Source organism: Pelophylax lessonae (genome assembly GCF_965119305.1).
Source record: "Pelophylax lessonae genome assembly, chromosome: 7".
Classification (NCBI taxonomy): Eukaryota; Metazoa; Chordata; class Amphibia; order Anura; family Ranidae; genus Pelophylax; species Pelophylax lessonae.
In genome coordinates this window covers 299,664,663-299,684,998 of record NC_138774.1, presented here as the reverse complement: position 1 = coordinate 299,684,998, position 20,336 = coordinate 299,664,663, and the positions used below count along the sequence as shown (strand labels likewise).

Here is a 20,336-nt window from a genome sequence, read left to right as displayed (position 1 = left end):
TCATATAATACAGGGATCAATACTGAGAGATCCAATCATATAATACAGGGATCAATACTGAGAGATCCAATCATATAATACAGGGATCAATACTGAGAGATCCAATCATATAATACAGGGATCAATACTGAGAGATCCAATCATACAGGGATCAATACTGAGAGATCCAATCATATAATACAGGGATCAATACTGAGAGATCCAATCATACAGGGATCAATACTGAGAGATCCAATCATATAATACAGGGATCAATACTGAGAGATCCAATCATACAGGGATCAATACTGAGAGAGATCCAATCATATACAAGGATCAATACTGAGAGATCCAATCATATAGTACAGGGATCAATGCTGAGAGAGATCCAATCATATAATACAAGGATCAATACTGAGAGAGATCCAATCATATAATACAGGGATCAATACTGAGAGATCCAATCATATAATACAGGGATCAATACTGAGAGATCCAATCATATAATACAGGGATCAATACTGAGATCCAATCATATAATACAGGGATCAATACTGAGAGATCCAATCATACAGGGATCAATACTGAGAGATCCAATCATATAATACAGGGATCAATACTGAGAGATCCAATCATATAATACAGGGATCAATACTGAGAGATCCAATCATATGATACAGGGATCAATACTGAGAGATCCAATCATATAATACAGGGATCAATACTGAGAGATCCAATCATATAATACAGGGATCAATACTGAGAGATCCAATCATATAATACAGGGATCAATACTGAGATCCAATCATATAATACAGGGATCAATACTGAGAGATCCAATCATACAGGGATCAATACTGAGAGATCCAATCATATAATACAGGGATCAATACTGAGAGATCCAATCATACAGGGATCAATACTGAGAGAGATCCAATCATATAATACAGGGATCAATACTGAGAGATCCAATCATATAATACAGGGATCAATACTGAGAGATCCAATCATATAATACAGGGATCAATACTGAGAGATCCAATCATATGATACAGGGATCAATACTGAGAGATCCAATCATATAATACAGGGATCAATACTGAGAGATCCAATCATATAATACAGGGATCAATACTGAGAGATCCAATCATACAGGGATCAATACTGAGAGAGATCCAATCATATACAAGGATCAATACTGAGAGATCCAATCATATAATACAGGGATCAATACTGAGATCCAATCATATAATACAGGGATCAATACTGAGAGATCCAATCATATAATACAGGGATCAATACTGAGATCCAATCATATGATAATGATCTAAGATGATACAATGTAGCACTGATCTCATACAGTGATCTCCATCTGCGGCCCGGGGGCCAGGTGTGGCTCTTTGCTCGCCTTTATCTGGCCCTTGGAGCACTAATCCTACCCCTCCCCCCCCCCCACCACTGATCCTCCCACAACAATAGGGGGGGGGGGCATTATTCCTCCCACTGACACCCAACAATGATGTGGGGGGGGGCGTTGTTCCTCTCACTGACACCCAACGGTGATGGGGGGGGGGGGGCTGTTCCTCCCACTGACACCCAATGGTGATGGGGGGGCTGTTCTCCCACTGACACCCAACGGTGATTGGGGGGGGGGGGGGCTGTTCCTCCCACTGACACCCAACGGTGATGAGGGGGGGGGGGGCTGTTCCTCTCACTGACACCCAATGGTGATGGGGGGCTGTTCTCCCACTGACACCCAACGGTGATGGGGGGGGGGGGCTGTTCCTCCCACTGACACCCAACGGTGATTGGGGGGGGGGGGCTGTTCCTCCCACTGACACCCAACGATGATGGGGGGGGGGGGGCTGTTCCTCCCACTGACACCCAACGATGATGGGGGGGGGAGGGCTGTTCCTCTCACTGACACCCAACGGTGATTTGGGGGGGGGGGGCTGTTCCTCCTACTGACACCCAACGGTGATTTGGGGGGGGGGGGGGGCCTGTTCCTCTCACTGACACCCAACGGTGATTGGGGGGGGGGGGGGCTGTTCCTCTCACTGACACCCAACGGTGATAGGTGGGGGGGGGGCTGTTCCTCCCACTGACACCCAACGATGATGGGGGGGGGGAGGGCTGTTCCTCTCACTGACACCCAACGGTGATTGGGGGGGGGGGGGGCTGTTCCTCTCACTGACACCCAACGGTGATTTGGGGGGGGGGGGGGCTGTTCCTCCTACTGACACCCAACGGTGATTTGGGGGGGGGGGGGGGGCTGTTCCTCTCACTGACACCCAACGGTGATTGGGGGGGGGGGGCTGTTCCTCTCACTGACACCCAACGGTGATAGGTGGGGGGGGGCTGTTCCTCCCACTGACACCCAACGATGATGGGGGGGGGGGGGGCTGTTCCTCCCACTGACACCCAGCGATGATGGGGGGGGGGGGCTGTTCCTCCCACTGACACCCAATGGTGATGGGGGGCTGTTCTCCCACTGACACCCAACGGTGATGGGGGGGGGGGCTGTTCCTCCCACTGACACCCAACGGTGATTGGGGGGGGGGGCTGTTCCTCCCACTGACACCCAACGATGATGGGGGGGGGGGGGGCTGTTCCTCCCACTGACACCCAACGATGATGGGGGGGGGGAGGGCTGTTCCTCTCACTGACACCCAACGGTGATTGGGGGGGGCTGTTCCTCTCACTGACACCCAACGGTGATTTGGGGGGGGGGGGGCTGTTCCTCCTACTGACACCCAACGGTGATGGGGGGGGGGGGGGGGCTGTTCCTCCCACTGACACCCAACGATGATGGGGGGGGGGGGGCTGTTCCTCCCACTGACACCCAACGATGATGGGGGGGGGGGGCTGTTCCTCCCACTGACACCCAACGATGATGGGGGGGGGAGGGCTGTTCCTCTCACTGACACCCAACGGTGATTGGGGGGGGCTGTTCCTCTCACTGACACCCAACGGTGATTTGGGGGGGGGGGGGGCTGTTCCTCCTACTGACACCCAACGGTGATGGGGGGGGGGGGGGGGGCTGTTCCTCCCACTGACACCCAACGATGATGGGGGGGGGGGGGGGCTGTTCCTCCCACTGACACCCAGCGATGATGGGGGGGGCTGTTCCTCCCACTGACACCCAATGGTGATGGGGGGCTGTTCTCCCACTGACACCCAACGGTGATGGGGGGGGGGGGGGCTGTTCCTCCCACTGACACCCAACGGTGATGGGGGGGGGGGGTTGTTCCTCCCGCTGACACCCAATGATGATGGGGGGGGCTGTTCCTCCCACTGACACCCAACGGTGATGGGGGGGGGGGGTTGTTCCTCCCGCTGACACCCAATGATGATGGGGGGGGCTGTTCCTCCCACTGACACCCAACGGTGGGGGGGGGGGGGGAGCTGTTCCTCCCACTGACACCCAACGATGATGGGGGGGCTGTTCCTTCCAACACCCAACGATGATGGTGGGGGGGGGGGCTGTTCCTCCCACTGACACCCGATGATGATGATGGGGGGGGGGCTGTTCCTCCCACTGACACCCAACGGTGATGGGGGGGGGGCTGTTCCTCCCACTGACACCCAACGGTGATGGGGGGGGCTGTTCCTCCCACCTGACACCCAACGGTGATGATGGTGGGGGGGGGGGGGGGCTGTTCCTCCCACTGACACCCAACGATGATGGTGGGGGCAGGGTTCATACGGTCATGAAAATCCTGGAAAAGTTATGGAAAATGAGTAAACCCCACTAAGTTTTGGAAAAGTCATGGAATTTTGTGCAACTATTTAATTTAGAAAATGTCTCTGGGCCCCCTGTATTCTGTGGGAGGGGGGGACAGTAAGTGGACTCTTTTCTCTGTTTCAGGTTTAGGCGGATTAATCAGCCGCAGCGCGCTGCACAGCTGAAGCCTGGTCACCGGCCTCTTCAATATGAATAGACCGTCACAGGTTAGGAACTCTGCGGCGGATTGATCCGCCTAAACCTGAAACCAAGAAATAGTGCACTTACTGTCCCCGCTCCCAGGGAGTACCAGCGGGGAGGGAGGGGGGGCGCGCACTGGGGGATGTCAGCCGGGCCGCCCGCATCGCCGCACTGGGGGATGTCAGGCAGCACTGGGGGGGTGTCAGGCTGGTGTCCGCCGGGCTGCCCGCATCTCCGTGTGAAGAAGGCAGTGGCAGGAAGGAGGTCAGTGAGAGTGTCTGAGCACCCTTGTTTTGTGTGCTGGATAGGATAGGGGGATGGGATGGGATGGGACAGCTGCACAGAGATGAATTGACCTTTTCATATTCCTCCTGCTGTCACTGAATGCTTGTTACTCCTCCTCTCAGCGGCTGCAGAAGGAATATGGAAAGTTCAATTAATCTACAGTGGGTACGGAAAGTATTCAGACCCCCTTAAATTTTTCACTCTTTGTTATATTGCAGCCATTCTTCTTCCTCATGAATGTACACATAGCACCCCATACTGACAGAAAAACACAGAATTGTTGACATTGTTGCAGATTTATTAAAAAAGAAAAACTGAAATATCACATGGTCCTAAGTATTCAGACCCTTTGCTCAGTATTTAGTAGAAGCCACCTTTTGATCTAATACAGCCAGGAGTCTTTTTGGGAAAGATGCAACAAGTCTTTCACACCTGGATTTGGGGATCCTCTGCCATTCCTCCTTGCAGATCCTCTCCAGTTCTGTCAGGTTGGATGGTAAACGTTGGTGGACAGCCATTTTTAGGTCTCTCCAGAGATGCTCAATTGGGTTTAAGTCAGGGCTCTGGCTGGGCCATTCAAGAACAGTCACGGAGTTGTTGTGAAGCCACTCCTTCGTTATTTTAGCTGTGTGCTTAGGGTCATTGTCTTGTTGGAAGGTAAACCAGTCTGAGGTCCAGAGCACTCTGGAGAAGGTTTTTGTCCAGGATATCCCTGTACTTGGCCGCATTCATCTTTCCCTCGATTGCAACCAGTTGTCCTGTCCCTGCAGCTGAAAAACACCCCCACAGCATGATGCTGCCACCACCATGCTTCACTGTTGGGACTGTATTGGACAGGTGATGAGCAGTGCCTGGTTTTCTCCACACATACCGCTTAGAATTAAGGCCAAAAAGTTCTATTTTGGTCTCATCAGACCAGAGAATCTTATTTCTCACCATCTTGGAGTCCTTCAGGTGTTTTTTAGCAAACTCCATGCGGGCTTTCATGCGTCTTACACTGAGGAGAGGCTTCCGTCGGGCCACTCTGCCATAAAGCCCCGACTGGTGGAGGGCTGCAGTGATGGTTGACTCTCTACAACTTTCTCCCATCTCCTGACTACATCTCTGGAGCTCAGCCACAGTGATCTTTGGGTTCTTCTTTACCTCTCTCACCAAGGCTCTTCTCCCCCGATAGCTCAGTTTGGCCGGACGGCCAGCTCTAGGAAGGGTTCTGGTCGTCCCAAACCTCTTCCATTTGAGGATTATGGAGGCCACTGTGCTCTTAGGAACCTTAAGTGCAGCAGAAATCTTTTTGTAACCTTGGCCAGATCTGTGCCTTGCCACAATTCTGTCTCTGAGCTCTTCAGGCAGTTCCTTTGACCTCATGATTCTCATTTGCTCTGACATGCATTGTTATCTGGAAGGTCTTATATAGACAGGTGTGTGGCTTTCCTAATCAAGTCCAATCAGTATAATCAAACACAGCTGGACTCAAATGAAGGTGTAGAACCATCTCAAGGATGATCAGAAGAAATGGAAAGCACCTGAGTTAAATATATGAGTGTCACAGCAAAGGGTCTGAATACTTAGGACCATGTGATATTTCAGTTTTTCTTTTTTAACCACTTTACCCCCCAGCCCTATTTCGGACACTTTTTGTTCACAAGTTAAAACCAGTATTTTTTCCTAGAAAACTACTTAGAACCCCCAAACATTATATATATTATTTTAGAAAAGACTCTGGAGAATAAAATGTCGGTCATTGCAATCATTTTTGTCACGCGGTATTTGCGCAGCGGTCTTTAAAGCGCCATTTTTTTGGAAAAAATTTGAAAAATCACATTTCACTAATTTAAAAAAATACTAAACAGTAAAGTTAGCCCATTTTTTTTGTATATTGTGAAAGAACATGTCACACCGAGTAAATAGATACCAAACATGTTACGGTTTAAAATTGCGCCCCCCCGTGGGATGGCGACAAACTACGGTCAATAGAGATCTCAATCTGCGACGCTTTAAATTTATTTAACGGTTACCAGTTTTGAGTTAGAGTGTAGCTCTTTTTTTTTTAAATTATTGCCCACGCTCTGGCGATCGCGGCGATACCTCACATGTGTGGTTTGAACAGCGATTTCATTTGCGGCTCGACTTGCGTATACGTTTTTTTTTGTGCGCGAGCTAACGGTGACGGGGGCGGCTAAATTTTTTTTTTTTTTTTTTTTTCCTATTTATTTTTTCTTTTTTTTTAACTTTATTACAGGTTTTTAAAAAAAAAAAAAAATCTGATCACTTTTATTGCTGTCACAAGCAATGTAAACATCCCTTGTGACAGCAATATGTGTGACAGGTACACTTTATGGAGGGATCGAGGGTCTAAAAGACCCCAAACCCCTCCACTACACTTCCCTGTATGCAAAACGCCAAAAACGGCATTTTTGCATACAGCCGTTTTTTAAATCTGCCGCCTTTTGCGGCACGGTAACCCGGATGTGACGTCATGGACGCCGCCTCCGGGTTACGTCATCGGAGACCCGATCGATGCCGTTTCCGGCATTCATCGGGACTCCATCCAGCCGGCAGACGTGCCAGCTGGGTGCTCGGGGCTCCCGGTGGGACGGGAGCCCCGAGCAAAGCCGCGGAAGGCGGCGGGAGGGGGGGGGGACGTCCCCTCCCGCCCCCCCCGGGTAACGATCGAGCGGCTCCCGAGCCGCATCGATCGTTACCGACGGAAAGCCGACCGCCGGCTTCAAACAACGGTACCGGGATGATGCCTCTAGCTAGAGGCATCATCCCGGTATAACCACTCAAAGTCAGCCGACGTAGATCTACGTGGCTGGTCGTTAAGTGGTTAATAAATCTGCAACAGTGTCAACAATTCTGTGTTTTTCTGTCAGTATGGGGTGCTATGTGTACATTCATGAGGAAGAAGAATGGCTGCAATATAACAAAGAGTGAAAAATTTAAGGGGGTCTGAATACTTTCCGTACCCACTGTATATGCAGCTGCCCCATCCCCCTCCTATACAACTTCCTTTGCTGGCCCCCCTCAGTGCTCTTTAGCCCCCCTCCCCGTGCTCTTTAGCCCCTCAGTGCTAATAAGCCCCCCAGTGCTATTAACCCCCCCCCAGTGCTCTTTAGCCCCCTCAGTGCTTTTCATCTTTCCCCCCCCCATGATCTCTGGCTCCTCCTCCAGTGCTCTCCACCCTCCCGTGCTCCCTGGCTCCCCCCTCAGTGATTTCCAATTCCCCCCCAGACAGTGCTCTCCAGTCCCCCCCCCCCCCCAGTGCTCTCCACCCCCCTGCGCCTTCCAACTCCCCTGCAATGCTTTCCAAACCCCCCCTTAATCCTCTCCAGTCCCCCCCCCCCTCCATTCAGCTCCTCCAGTGCTCTCTGCTTCCCCTCTGCTCTCTGGCCCCCCTAGTGCTCTTCTAGCTTCTATCATGTCCGTAGTCTCTGACCATCTCTTGTATCATGTCCGCAGTCTCTGACCATCTCTTGTACTATGTCTGCAGTCTCTGACCATCTCTTGTATCATGTCCGCAGTCTCTGACCATCTCTTGTACTATGTCTGCAGTCTCTGACCATCTCTTGTATCATGTCTGCAGTCTCTGACCATCTCTTGTATCATGTCTGCAGTCTCTGACCATCTCTTGTATCATGTCTGCAGTCTCTGTCCATCTCTTGTATCATGTCTGCAGTCTCTGTCCATCTCTTGTATCATGTCTGCAGTCTCTGTCCATCTCTTGTATCATGTCTGCAGTCTCTGACCATCTCTTGTATCATGTCTGCAGTCTCTGACCATCTCTTGTATCATGTCTGCAGTCTCTGACCATCTCTTGTATCATGTCTGCAGTCTCTGACCATCTCTTGTATCATGTCCGCAGTCTCTGACCATCTCCTGTATCATGTCTGCAGTCTCTGACCATCTCCTGTATCATGTCTGCAGTCTCTGACCATCTCTTGTATCATGTCCGCAGTCTCTGACCATCCCTTGTATCATGTCCTCAGTCTCTGACCATCTCTTGTATCATGTCCGCAGTCTCTGACCATCTCCTGTATCATGTCTGCAGTCTCTGACCATCTCCTGTATCATGTCCGCAGTCTCTGACCATCTCCTGTATCATGTCCGCAGTCTCTGACCATCTCCTGTATCATGTCCGCAGTCTCTGACCATCTCCTGTATCATGTCCGCAGTCTCTGACCATCTCCTGTATCATGTCCGCAGCCCCACACTTGACCCCTGAGTATAGACAAGAGTAAGCGCCGCATTTGTGCATCTGTGCCATCCATACCAGTCCACCTGCACCTCCATCATGACTGTGACTTGGGACTAAAGAGTAAGCGCCGCATTTTATGCATCTGACTGTGCCATCCATACCAGTCCGGGTGAACCTCCATCATGACTGCCTAAACTGAAGCTTTATCCCCAAGCAGGAGCGGCCATTAATCTTCTTTCTCCAGTTACAGTATATTGGACAAATTACAAGTTAACTTTATGGGGGTAACACAATTTCAGCTAAAGTTAGTAGTGTGTTCACAGGGTAACAATGCCAGGGAAATACAGCATTAAAATGTATGGCTTCATGATGAAAAGTATGAGAGGTGGCTGGAGAAAGATCAGGACCCGGGACGTGATAAATGTACAGTGTGTGTCGTAAAACGTTTGACATTTGGGACATGGGAGAGGCAGCCCTGTCTAGCCACGCTAAAGGTGCAAAGCACCAGTCTGCAGCTGTGAGCTCGACAGCTTCCAATCCGATCGCTGGCTTTTTCACCCATGTGCCTGAAGTGACACCGGCTCCCAGCTGCGGCAGCGGTGCTTCCATCTCATCCACTGTAAAACAAGGGACCATTTTGTCGCGCTGTATCCAGAAACGAAACCCTAACTGCAGAGGTACTGTACACTACAAAGATTGTCATTTATTTTAGTAAAAATATGCTGGGTGTGACATGGATTTTCTTCTTATTTAACATGTATACATAGACAATTCATGAAACATTAGGTCATGAATATTTACGTGAAGTCAGGGAATTGTATTGGTAAAAATGTGTATGAACCCTGTGGGGGGGGGGGGGCTTTTCCTCCCACTGACACCCAACGGTGATGGGGGGGGGGGGGGGCTGTTCTTCATATACAGAGCATCCGGAAAGTTCTCACAGCACTTCACTTCTTCCACATTTTATGTTGCATTCTTATTCCAACATGGATTCCATTCATTATTTTCCTCAAAATTCTACAAACCCCTCCCCCATAATGACAATGTGAGAGAAATTTGTTTGAAATCTTTGCAAATTTATTAAAAATAAAAAAGGAAAAAAAAATCCCATGTACATAAGTATTCACCCCCTTTGCTATGACACTCAGAATTGAGCTCAGGTGCCTCCTGTTTCCACTGATCATCCTTGAGATGTTTCTCCAACTTGATTGGAGTCCACCTGTGGTAAATTCAGTTGATTGGACATGATTTGGAAAGGCACACACCTGTCTATATAAGGTCCCACAGGTAACAGTGCATGTCAGAGCACAAACCAAGCCATGAAGTCAAAGGAATTGTCTGTAGACCTCAGAGACAGGATTGTATGGAGGCACAGATCGGGGGAAGGGTACAGAAACATTTCTGCAGCATTGAAGGTCCCAATGAGCACAGTGGCCTCCATCATCCGTAAATGGAAGAAGTTTGGAACCACCAGGACTCTTCCTAGAGCAGCCGCCCGGCCAAACTGAGCCATCGGGGGAGAAGAGCCTTAGTCAGGGAGGTGACCAAGAACCCGATGGTCACTCTGACAGAGCTCCAGCGTTTCTCTGTGGAGAGAGGAGAACCTTCCAGAAGAACAACCATCTCTGCAGCACTCCACCAATCAGGCCTGTATGGGTGTGGCCAGACGGAAGCCACTCCTCAGTAAAAGTCACATGGCAGCCCGCCTGGAGCTTACCAAAAGGAACCTGAAGGACTCTCAGACCATGAGAAACAAAATTCTCTGCTCTGATGAAACAAAGATTGAACTCTTTGGCCTGAATGGCAAGCGTCATGTCTGGAGGAAACCAGGCACCGCCCATCACCTGGCCAATACCATCCCTACTGTGAAGCATGGTGGTGGCAGCATTATGCTGTGGGGATGTTTTTCAGTGGCAGGAACTGGGAGACTAGTCAGGATGGAGGGAAAGATGAATGCAGCAATGTACAGAGACATCCTTGATGAAAACTTTCTCCAGAGCGCTCTGGACCTCAGACTGGGGTGAAGGTTCATCTTCCAACAGGACAACGACCCTAAGCACACAGCCAAGATAACAAAGGAGTGGCTATGGGACAACTCTGTGAATGTCCTTGAGTGGCCCAGCCAGAGTCCAGACTTGAACCCGATCGAACATCTCTGGAGCGATCTGAAAATGGCTGTGCACCGACCCTCCCCCATCCAACCTGATGGAGCTTGAGAGGTCCTGATAGGAAGAATGGGAGAAACTGCCCAAAAATAGGAGTGCCAAGCTTGTAGCATCATACTCAGAAATACTGGAGGCTGGAATTGGTGCCAAAGGAGCTTCACCAAAGTATTGGGCAAAGGGTGTGAATACTTATGTACATGGGATTTTTTAACAAATTTGGATAGATTTCGAACAAACTCCCCATTATGGGGAATGTTTGTAGAATTTTGAGGAAAATAATGAATTTAATCCATGTTGGAATAAGGCTGTAACATAAATTGTGGAAGAAGTGAAGCTCTGTGAATATTTTCCGGATGCTCTTCGCAGGTTTGTGTTTAATAATTTAGAAATTTTTTTGAGTGTGTTTTTTTTTTTTTTATTTTCAGCTCGAACGACGGGAAATCCAGTCCTAAACTCTGCGAAGTGGTGAGCTGCCCGTGCAAACCTGGAGGGGCCACCTGCCAAACCCTCGGGCATGAAACCCTTTCAGCGCAAGGCCCTGAAGGACCTCAACAGCGAGCGGGCACTGAGCTCTGGTGCCTTGGCTCCATGGAAAGGAAGGACGAGCGACTCTGACCAAGAGGGTTCCTTGATACAAAAACTTAAAGCTAGGAAGGTCAGCATCCATATTGAGGACGAAGTTCGCCCGCAAAATGAGGCGCGAGTCGTGGCCAGCAGAATGCAGCATTCTCCGAAACCTTATTCCAGGTTGAAGGTTTCCTTCTTCTCCGATCCAATATCGGGAAGTGAAAGCGACGGGCCGGAGGGTGCTGGGGTCGCCCTCAACTCTACCAACAAATATTTCAGCACTCCAGTGACTGCTAAAGGAAAGGCCAAGAAAAAACTCTCTCCGGTGATGGAAATGGATATGGAGTCCAATGCGGCACAAGAAGTCGGCGCAAGCCAAGCCTGTCCAATGGACGTAGCACAAAGTCCACCAGGTGGTGATGCCGTGTTGGGTGGAAGTCCACCGAAGACTCCGCTATATAGAAGTTCTTTTGCTGTGGAGTGTCAGAAAATAGTTAAGCAGATTATAGGCTCGGAAAGCGAGTGTCGGAGGAGTCCAGGGAAGAGGAAGGCCGAGGAGTTGGATGTGTCGGATATCGATACCGAACCTCCTCCCTATGACAGCACGCCCTTTAAGTCCTTATTGGCTTGGGAAGTTTCCCACATGTTGTCGTCGGCGGAGAACAGCCCTATGAAGGACAGCCCTGTCAAGGATGGCACCTCGCTGTTTGGGGAGAGCCTGTTGGATCTTGAAAGGACGGACATGCAGCTTCAGGACTTCAGCCTATCTGACTTTGGCAAAGGACGATTAGGGAATGACTCGGTTTTGGAAGGAATTTCTTTTTTGGGAGACAAAGCCGATGGAGAATATTGTTTAAAAAGGCAGAAATTGGATCCACTGTCATTCGATGTGGCTGATGGGCTTCACTGTGAGTCTATGAAGACCTCCAACGATGACTGTAAGGCAGCTTCTGGATCCAGAACCTCCCCTAATGAAAGAATCACTTTAAGTACGTCACTAATGGTGGAGCTAAGTGCGTCCAACCTAACTAGGGAGCTGAAATGTGGGGCTGATACTTCGCATGAGGGTATCGCACCCAATTGCCCAGTACGGGAAGATGCAAGAAAGCCGTGTGCCAGCACTACCCAGGATATCAATGAGCCAGCAAACGCCACACAGGAGATTGAATTGGCTCCTCAGCAGTTCCAGATGTTAAACACAACCGAGGTAATGGAATCCCCCCAAAGTGTCTGCGATATCACTCAAGAAATTGCTGTGGTGACTAAAAGCGACGTAAGAGCAAATGGCACCATTGAGATAAAAGACGCGTCACAGACTTCCACCAACACGACGCAACACACCGAGTTTGCTACAGCAGCAAGCAACACTTGGGTTGCGGAGGAAGAGCCGCCATCTTCTGTGGCTGCGGTGCAGGGCATGGTGGCTTGCCTGAATGTGGGGGAGTCTCTTGCCAATACTACCCAGATGGTGCCACAGACTGTCAATACTACTCAGGAGATAGTACCAAACCAAGAAGGTTGTATCATCAATACCACTCAAGAGATGGTACCAAACCAAGAAGTTTGTATCAATACCACCCAAGAGTTGGTATCGAACCAAGAAGGTTGTTTAACCAATACCACCCAGGAGATTGTATCAACCCAAGAAGGTTGTATCATCAATACCACTCAAGAGATGGTATCAGAACCTTTTTGTTTTATCCCTAATACCACTCGGGAGATGGTATCAAATGAAGAAGGTTGTATCACCCAGGAGATGATATCAAACCAAGAAGGTTGTATCGCCGATACCACCCGAAAGATGGTATCCAACCAAGAAGGTTGTATCACAGATATCATTCAGAAGATGGTATCCAACCAAGAAGGTTGTATCGCCAACACCACACAAGAGATGGTATCCATCCAAGAAGGCTGTACCACCATTTCCACTCGGGAGATGGTATCCAACCAAGAAGGCTGTACCGCCAATACCACTCGGGAGATGGTATCCAACCAAGAAGGCTGTACCACCAATACCACTCGGGAGATGGTATCTAGCCAAGAGGACTGTATCACCAATACCACTCGGGAGATGGTATCCAACCAAGAGGACTGTATCACCAATACCTCTCGGGAGATGGTATCCAACCAAGAGGGTTGTATCAACAATACCACTCGGGAGATGGTATCCAACCAAGAGGACTGTATCACCAATACCTCTCGGGAGATGGTATCCAACCAAGAAGGCTGTACCGCTAATACCACTCGGGAGATGGTATCCAACCAAGACAGCTGTATAACCAATACCACTCGGGAGATGGCATCTACCCAAGAGGACTGTATCACCAATACCACTCGGGAGATGGAATCCAACCAAGAGGGCTGTATCACCAATACCAGTCGGGAGATGGTATCCAACCAAGAAGGCTGTATCGCCAATACCACTCAGGAGATGGTATCCAGCCAAGAGGACTGTATTGCCAATACCACTCAAAAGATGGTATCCAACCAAGAAGGTTCTATCACAGAGATCCCTCAGGAGATGGTATCCAACCATGAAGGTTGTGTCACCATTACCACCCATGAGATACTAGAGCCTTCTCCAATTACCGCAGTTGAGATTCTAGAGCCTTCTCCAATTACCGCAGTTGAGATTCTATCTGTTAATAAGTCCAGCAGGTCTGCAAATACCACACAAGATCTCAGACCAGCTCCTGATGATTCTGGAAACCGAACCCAAGATATTATGATGCAGGATGAGGGAAAAGACAAAGAAACCAGTAATGCCATGGTAAATAGAACATCAGCTGAAGCTGCTGCAGATTCCACCAATCCAGCACTTAGGATGATGGAAGTCTGTGATGGTGCTACAGATGACGTTGGCTTTGCACATGATGGCAGTGTTGGCCAAAATCAAATGTTTGACATTGAGTCCAAACCATCAATACCAGGCTTAGTGCTAAAGGACATATCTGGTACAAGTGCCGTATTATCTACTATGGGTAATAGTGGCGGGAGTGCCATGAACCCGGCAGAAGAGCTCAAAGGCAACCACAAGTCTCCAAAAGTTGTCCCAACCTGCGATGTTATCAATGAGAGCCGAAACCTTCCAGGGTCATCAAAGGACTCCAGGAATATTTCTGGTTGCGCCATCTCTCCTGATGACCTAATGATCCCCAATAAGGACAATACTCTCAATATCGCTCATGCAGAAGACCAGATACCAGTATCTAACGTGACCCATTCAGGTCATGGGCCAGAAAATGAAGTAATGATCCTCAAAGCTGATATTAACACTATCATTCATGCAGAAGGCCAGATACTTGTATCCAACGTGACCCATTCAGGTCATGGGCCAGAAAATGAAGTAATGATCTCCAATAAAGCCGATGATCTCATTGGCACTCATGTAGAAGACCAGATACTTTTATCTGATGGCACCCGTGCTGATCATGGAACACTAGTCGGCACGTCCACTCAAAGTAGGCCAGATGGCCAAGAAAGTTCAGGAAATAAAGGAGGGGACACTAAAGATCGCACTTCGTCCTATAACTTGCCGAAAGAAGCTCTTCCCTCCAAAGGTCGGTTTTTGGCCTCTGAGTCCTTCAGCATGATTCAGGAGGAGGAGAATGTCCATGACGTCAGTGTCTTCTCAGCTGGATCTCTGTCTTTTGTCACCTCTACACCTGTCACAGGGTTAAACAATTTCCCCTTTCAGAAATCTGAACCGCAAGATCCGAATGTGTCCCTGGGCTGTGTGATAGAGCCGTCACGCAAGGTTCCAACAGAAGATTGTGTGAGTGCGCAGTCTAAACTGATGGTGCCAACGGGAGGGAATGAAGGGCACAAGCCGCAAAATAAAGGGGTACCCGGGCTCCCAACCAGCTCAAAAGGAACTGCCCTTCAATCCCAAATGTCTGGTATCCCCACCGTACGCCGGTCTCTAGCTCTGTTCCACAATCCAACAGGACAAAAAGAGCCAATGGTTTCCAAAATTCCACCAAGAGGTATTCCTGGAAGGGGGGGTATTAGACCTCCACTGGCCCGACCAAGCGTGCCAAGACCTGGTGTGGGGAACACAAAGCAGAACACAGAGGAGAAAGTGGGGGACATGGCACCGAGCAAGATTGTGGGGAGCAGCCTCAAGACTCTGAAAGCTTCCACTCCGAAGGTTTGTATATACTCTGAGGACATGTCACCATTTTCTTTGTACTTTACCAAATCCGTATAATTATTAGTTTTCAGGAAATTTAATCAGTAGAGACAATTATTGGTTCGGTCAATGGTTCCCAACTCCCAGGTGTGCTGCCCCCCCCCCCCCCCTTTCAGGCCTCAAGCCATCTTCAGATCCCCTAAGCTGCCAAAGTGCTTCCCATGCTCCTTCAGTACCTTCTGTTTTGCTGCAAAGCTTCCAGCCCCCCATAAGCACCCCCAAACCCCCAAGCTCCAGCAGTGTCCCACAGTGCCTCCTAGCTTGCTGCAAAACTACCCCCCCCCCCGCAAGCTGCAGGAGTGTCCCACAGTGCACCTTAGCCCTTTACTAGATTGTTGCAAAGCTTCAAGCACCCCCAAGCTCCATTATTGCCCCACAGTGGCCTCCTAGCTTGCTGCAAAACTTCCAGCCCCCCCCAAGCTGCAGGAGTGTCCCACAGTGCACCTAAGCCCTTTACTAGATTGCTGCAAAGCTTCGAGCACCCCCAAGCTCCAGCAGTGTCCCACAGTGCCTCCTAGCTTGCTGCAAAACTTCCAGCCCCCCCTCAAGCTGCAGGAGTGTTCCACATTGCACCTTAGCCCTCTACTAGATTGCTGCAAAGCTTCAAGCCCCCACATAAGCACCCCAAGCTCCAGCAGTGTCCCACACTGCGCCCCCAGCCCCCTGCAGTGCCTCCTAACTTGCTGTAAAGCTTTGAGCACCCCCCAAACTCCACCAGTTTTCCACAGTGCCTCTAAACATCCCCCAGAGAGCCCAAAGCCCCCACAGTACTTCCAACCCCCCTGTAGAACCTTCTAGCTTGCTACAGAGCCTCTAGTCTCCTATAGTGCCCCCAGCCTTAACAGTGTCCTTCAGTGCCTCCTAGCATGCTGCAAAGCTTTCAGGCCCCCAACATTCAACGGCGTCCCACAGTGCACCCCAATCCCCATAGTGCCCCTGCAAATTCCTCAGCCTCCTTGAGAGATCCCCTAGCCCCCTCCAGACACATCCCTCACAATTTTCCCCTAGGATTTTGGTATTTCAGTGCTCTGTAGCCCAGCAATGTTCCTCTTCTGGGTTGAATGATGTCCAGCATCATCCAACCTAGTTATATGAGCCCGAGGCATCACGGACACACCGGGGGGTGATGTCATTGTGCCGGCCTGGACTTCCCAGTACTGCTGGATAGAGCGGTGCTCAGGTGTCATTACTTGAGTGCTGCGCTGTCCAGGGGTTGGAGAAGAGGAAGTGACATCAGAAGAGTGACGTCAGAAGACTGCCAGCTTGAAGATAAGGAAAACAATGCGGGGGGGGGGGCGGCCGCCAAGGGTGGAGGGTTGGAGGTTCTTTTAATAACCCTCTGCAGTTGGGCTTTAGTGAACTTTGTACTGGGAATTATAGTTTAGATTTTCTGGTGTTCCACTTTAAGGTCATGGCCGCCATACCTGGTAATATTTCTCCTTTCCTCTTTTATATAAAGCCCCGGTCTGTAGCTCCGCCTTCCAAGCCCCCCAGCGCTCCAACACACCCCCCCTCACAGACCTGCATTCCGAGCAGCGGAGGGTTGGCAGCAACACAGAACGTCACCACCTACTTACACGTTTCGGCTCCTGGCGTACCCACAGCACCATCTACTGGTAAGGAGAATATGAAGTGTCAATGCAGGAGAGATCCTAGGAAATAAAAAGAATACTTTTCACATCTTCATATCTTCTGCAGGAATCAAATCTTTCCTTCCGAAGCCGGGAAGTTCCTCTCTACAGCCACCACTTCCACCGAGTTCCCAGAAATCCTTCATAAAGCCAAAATCCAATCTCTCAGGTGAGTAACTAAGCCAATGTGGGGTGGGAACTGGACTAGGACCTGGGGTTATCCTCCACACAGCAGTGAAAGGGTGCCTGCACCAGGAGCCAATCAGATGTGTTGCAGTGCTGACCGTCCCTTTCCATACCTTCCTGTATTCCCAGCATGCATTGCAGCTTCCTCTTCATTTCTGAGGAACATGCTGATTGGAGGGGAGAGCTTAATGAGCCGAGGGACTTCATCAGTCTGCTGCTGCTCATGATTTGTCCAATCACAGGCTGGGGATGGGGAGGAGTCAAGTTCTATTTATTCCAACCAATCTGGCTGGACAAATGCAAATCCCTCCCAGAATTATGTGTCTTCCTAAAAAAAAAAAAAAAAAAAAAAAAAAAAAAAAAAGGAAGCTTCTCTTGACACAGAGCTCGGCCGACCCCACCCGCTCCCCCATCACTGGCTGTGATTGGTAGAAGCCAATGGCTCCTGCTGCTGTCTCTAAGCCAATGAAATTCATTTTAAAGTATAACTAAAGGCACAACTTTTTTGTGGGGAAGGATTAGAACACCTTTTAGTTTAATTGCTCTCTGTGTCCCCTGTTAGATTCCCCCCCCTTCGCTATTTGTCCTGTTTGCCATTCTCATTAACTGATTTGCCCACACTTCCTGTCTGGTTATGGGACAGGAAATGAAGGGAAATCTCAGCAACGGGGGAACAAAAAATCTGATGGGTTATAATCCTCTTACTCTATCCAAAATGGTGGGGGGGGGGGGTGCCTGTAGTTCTACTTATAATTTTTTTTTGTATAGTATTTTTTTAATATTTTATATTTTTTAATATAATTTTATTTTTTATTATGCCTATAGTTCTACATTTAATAGTTCTACATTTAATATTTTATTATTAGTATTTTAATATTATATTTTTTAATTATTATTATTAATAAAATATATATATATATATATATATATATATATATATATATATATATATATATATATATATATATATATATATATATATATATATATATATATATATATATATATATATATATATATATATATATATATATATATTAGTGTGTGTATGTGTGTGTGTGTGTATATTAATATATTATTATTATGTGTGTATATTATTATATATAAATGTATATTATTATTATTATTATTATTATTATTATTATAATATGTATATTATTATTATTATTATTATTATAATATGTATATTATTATTATAATATGTTTTTTATTATATATGTATATTTATAATATTTATATGTATAATATTTATGTGTGTGTATGTGTGTGTGTGTGTATATATATATATATATATATATATATATATATATATATATATATATATATATATATATATATATATATATATATATATATATATATATATATATATATATATATATAATAGTACTATTATAATAATATTATTATTACTACTATTCGATTTTAATATTTCTTTTTAAAAAAAAAAAAAAAAAACTTTTATTAAAACTTTATTGCTTTTATATGGGGCTAACAAGCCCCCTATGGGATAGCATTATCCAGGTGACGGCCCCTTTTCCCCAGACATCAGGGGTACCCCCCAGTGTCTCCTCCCTGCCCTCCACTGCAGATGAAATGAAAGCTCTGAACCTGGAAGTGACCGAATTCCCATCGCTCCCAGACACATTCATTGCAATGGGGCCCTCAGGTGGTTTACCATGGGGGGGGGGGAGACACCACCCCAATCTGGTGTCAGTCAATTGCCCCCATTTTTCATGAGCTGAACCCCAAAGATCTAAGTACACAGTGGCCTTTTATTGTGGGCAGCCTAAGGCACACCTGTGCAATAATCATGCTGTCCAATCAGCATCTTGAGATGTCACACCTGTGAGGGGGACGGATTATCTCAGCAAAGGAGAAGTGATCACTAACACAAAAGGCCGATTTTCTCTCCAATATTGATCACAAATCTGTGTAAATCTGTGTTAGTGATCACTTCTCCTTTGCCGGGATAATCCATCCACCTCACAGGTGTGGCATATCAAGATGCTGATTGGACAGCAGGATTATTGCACAGGTGGTCACAATAAAAGGCCGCTGTGTACTTCGATCTTTGAGTTCAGCTCATGTAAAATTGGGGGCAATTGATTGGCACGGGGGTGGGGGTTCACCCTCCGCCAACCATGGTAAACCGCTTCCAGGGTCCCATTGTCCTTTGCAATGAATGTGTTACGTTGTTTATAATTCAGTGTAATGATAATTATGAAGAGATTAATGTTATTGATCCGTGTTTTAGGATTACTAGGAAGGAAGACGCAGATTTCATTATTGGGGTCCCAGAGGAAGATTGTCCCGGTGAAAGGAGAAGGTCCTGTGAAAAAACAACCCAAACTTCCCATCTCAGCGGCTCCCACCAGAGATTCAGTCTTCAGAGGGGCCGGAAAACCGAAAATTCTGACATTTCCGACTCAACCGATGAGAGCGGAACCTTCCGGAGAAGCTTCAAACCTTCCACTTCCTGTGACTGGTAGGGGTCGGTGATCATTGGTGGTCCTTCCATTTCCTGTGACTGGTAGGGGTCAGTGATCACTGGTGGTCCTTCCACTTCCTGTGACTGGTAGGGGTCGGTGATCACTGGTGGTCCTTCCACTTCCTGTGACTGGTAGGGGTCGGTGATCACTGGTGGTCCTTCCACTTCCTGTGACTGGTAGGGGTCGGTGATCACTGGTGATCCTTCCACTTCCTGTGACTGGTAAGGGTCGGTGATCGCCGGTGGTCCTTCCACTTCCTGTGACTGGTAGGGGTCAGTGATCGCTGGTGGTCCTTCCACTTCCTGTGACTGGTAGGGGTCAGTGATCGCTGGTGGTACTTCCACTTCCTGTGACTGGTAGGGGTCAGTGATCGCTGGTGGTACTTCCACTTCCTGTGACTGGTAGGGGTCGGTGATCGCCGGTGGTCCTTCCACTTCCTGTGACTGGTAGGGGTCAGTGATCGCTGGTGGTCCTTCCACTTCCTGTGACTGGTAGGGGTCAGTGATCGCTGGTGGTACTTCCACTTCCTGTGACTGGTAGGGGTCAGTGATCGCTGGTGGTACTTCCACTTCCTGTGACTGGTAGGGGTCAGTGATCGCTGGTGGTACTTCCACTTCCTGTGACTGGTAGGGGTGGGTGATCACCGGTGGTACTTCCACTTCCTGGGACTGGTAGGGGTCAGTGATCACTGGTGGTGCCATAACCCCAGTATTTTTTAT

At 48.3% G+C, this 20,336-nt stretch overlaps 1 long non-coding RNA gene across 1 annotated transcript; it reads left to right on the top strand.

Moving 5' to 3' along the window:
* The first annotated feature begins 16,769 nt into the window (after positions 1-16,769).
* LOC309559408 lies at positions 16,770-19,471 on the top strand. The gene is made up of 3 exons (XR_014225467.1): positions 16,770-16,924; positions 17,007-17,108; positions 19,383-19,471. It is a non-coding gene; the product is annotated as an uncharacterized lncRNA (long non-coding RNA).
* Positions 19,472-20,336: the final 865 nt, after the last annotated feature.